The sequence below is a fragment of the Lathyrus oleraceus genome, chromosome 3 (assembly GCF_024323335.1).
Source record: "Lathyrus oleraceus cultivar Zhongwan6 chromosome 3, CAAS_Psat_ZW6_1.0, whole genome shotgun sequence".
NCBI classification, from domain to species: Eukaryota; Viridiplantae; Streptophyta; class Magnoliopsida; order Fabales; family Fabaceae; genus Lathyrus; species Lathyrus oleraceus.
The window spans coordinates 134,619,052-134,622,226 of record NC_066581.1 but is presented as its reverse complement, the minus strand read 5'-3'; positions in this window follow the sequence as shown (position 1 = coordinate 134,622,226).

Genomic DNA, 3,175 nt, shown 5'->3' with positions numbered 1-3,175 from the left:
GCCATTGATTGAAGATTTAAGAATTTTGTGGGAGGAAGGTGTTAATGTTGATGATGTGTATACATGTGATAACTTTAAGTTGTGTGCAATGTTGTTTTGCACAATCAATGAGTTTCCTGTATACGGTAATTTATTTGGGTACAACGTCAATGAACATAAATCATGTACAATATGTGAAGATGATAGATGTTTCCACCAATTAAAAATGAAAAAAAACTATTTACCTTGAGCATCAAAAATTTCTAAGACCTAATCATCCATAGCGTAGATTGCATAAGGCTTTTAATGGAAAATAAGAGTTTGGTATCGCTCCAAAGACCTTTATCGGGAAATACGTTTATAAAAGATAACAAAACATTATTTTTGCCTTTGGAAAGAAACTAAAAGGGCTCGTGAATAAAAATATTTGGAAAAATAGGTCGGTAATCTTTGATTTTCCATATTGGTCTAGCCTCGATGTAAGACATTGTCTTGATGTCATGCGTGTGGAGAAAATTTATGTCATAGTTTGATTGGAACACTTATAAACATTAAGGGCAAGAAAAAAGATATTAAGAAATCCCGTGAAATATATGGTGGTAATGGGTATATGACAAGATTTAGCCCCTAAAGATATAAGAAATAGAACAAATTTTCCCCTTTAATGTCACACTCTATCTAAAAAAGAAAAAAAAGTTATTGCGATTGTTTGTAGGTGTCGCTCCCCGGATTTCCTGAATCCAAGTACAAACACGAAAAAGAGTGGCGCGGAAAAAGAGTAGAGTCGCCAGCTATATACTTTTATCCCAAGAGGAGGGAAAGGTAGTACTGCATAACCAAAAGGGAACGGATAAAACAAAGTCTCGAACCAAAGAAAACTGAGTAAGGGGGCCGGTTACGTGAAGGGAAGGTTATCGCACCCCTTCATGTCTGTGGTACTCCACAGGATCCACGTTTGCTATTTATGTCTAAAGTGTGTGTATAAAAAGTCCTATATGCGATGCGAAAGAGAGAAAATCAAAGTAGGGAAAAGAAAGAGTTATTGCTCGCACAGGCCCTACCCTACTGCATACGTATCTCAAGAAGGATTGAGAATCAGAGCACCGTAGCTCGGCTAACCTATTTTTGTTTGTTTTGGTGTTTTTTAGATGAACGACGTTACTACGCAATCTACCGGATGCTCGACCTTTAGAGACTTACTCACCTGTAGTAGAAGGAGTTAACGTGTTCTTAGGAGAAGAAAAATCAATGAGCTTGTTTGTGTTTTAGGAATGCTCATGCAAAAAGGAAGTCCTAGACGAAGGAACTGTGCTACCTTAATTGACATGCAAACGAGAGACTATACGAAGCCTAGCAGTCCTATGGGTGAGACGATCTCACCACACAAAAAACATATAGCATAAAGTAAACACACCAACAAGGGGGCTCAAACATACGTGGGTAGGGCTTTAGTCAAGAGGGGTCATATCAACCTCGACAAACAAGCCATGGAAAGGTAATCAAATGGGCTCTTAACCACTGACATTGAACATCAGGGTGAGCAGATCAAAAGGGTAATGAGGATAAGACCTCATAGCTCTTAACTCTGGACAGGGTGAGCTCATGACAAAAAGTGGGGATTCAGGAAGATGGAACCCTCTCCACTGACTGACCGGACAAAAGATCTTGGGTTTTTGTTCTGAAGCATCGACACGTAGTGTGAGCATAAAGAACGACACACTAAATAACGGGGGATTGACTACTAATCCCTTTTATCCGTCAATTGCCTCTTCATGGAGGTCTTTAGCACTGGTGCCTCTTCTTGGAGGTCTTTGGGAACAAAAGTAAACACACAAGAACATTGCCTCCTATCGAGGTCTTCCAGCTAACAAAGTGGTAAAATGCGGGAAAGATGTAAAAGGGATCAAGAGATCTACCACACGGATAAAGATCCTAAGTAACAGCAACTAAAGAAACAAGAAACCCAGAGATCTCTCAGGCTAGCACCATCAAAGAAAGCAAGTCAGCAAAGTAATCAGAATAAATCTCCAAATGGTATCCCACAAATAAAGTGGAATACCAAGCAAGCGATCTCTTCAAGAGTCATGTGAGCCCTCACAAAAACTCAACAAATAAGTTAGAATAACAAGATGGGGTGCAATCAAGAGTTGCACCAAACAAAAGAATCATAGGAACAACTGCGTCAGGTAAACAGTGCACGGATGCAATAGAAAACATGTCATAACAAACACAAAACAGATTAGAGAGCAAACAGAAAAAAAAAACAACTGCTGTCATGATCGCTACTGCTTCGCTTAGCGAAGCTTCGCTACAGATCCGCCTAGCGAGGTGCTAGCGAATGCTTGCGGGTTCTGGGTTATTCTTTGATAACAGTACAATTTCCGAAACCCCTAAATCCTATGGTACCCATTTCAAAAACTGAGTGATCAAACATTCAAGGTATTGTTCTACACATTCATGCACATCTAAACCCACATGCAAAACCTAACGATACCCACTCTTCCAAATTCACCCATAATACCTCATACATTCAGAAATTTCAAATTGAAAGCATAAAGTAGTGGAAATATGGCAAACCTGATTGGAGAGATCGATTGAAATTGAATTGCACGGTTGGGTTTGCAAAGCAATGTTAGGGTTTATGTGAGATGGAATTGATAGAGGTGATTCTGTGCAAGTGAGTTTTTTTTTCTTCAGTGTCTGGAGGCTGCTGCAGATTAGTTAGGGTTTTGTTCTAATGAAACTTTAGAGTTTATACTTTGATTTTCGTGGCTTGGTGGGCTCAGAATGAAGGCAATTCAAGCCCATGATTTTTCTGTTATATTTTTTTTTTATTTTTAAAACGCGTGGGCTTCGCCTAGCGAAGAATTTGCTAGCCTAGCGAGCATGACAGTTCAGGGAGTTCTTCTGAGTGCAGGTGATTCTGGTGGCTTTTCTTGGGACTCGCTAGGCGAATCATTCGGCTCGCCTAGCGAGCATGACAGCTCAGGAACAGGCTTTTACTCCTTTAAGATTAACGTTTTGAATGATGAATAGACCCCATTTGAACATGTTGGAAGTAACTCAAGTCATTCCCTGGCCATTTGACCTTCAGTTGACCAACAATTGACTTTCGATTTCACAGTTGAATTTTGAACTGGACTGAGCCCATTAAGCTTGATCCTTTAGATAGAACCCACAAAGTGACTTGAATGAT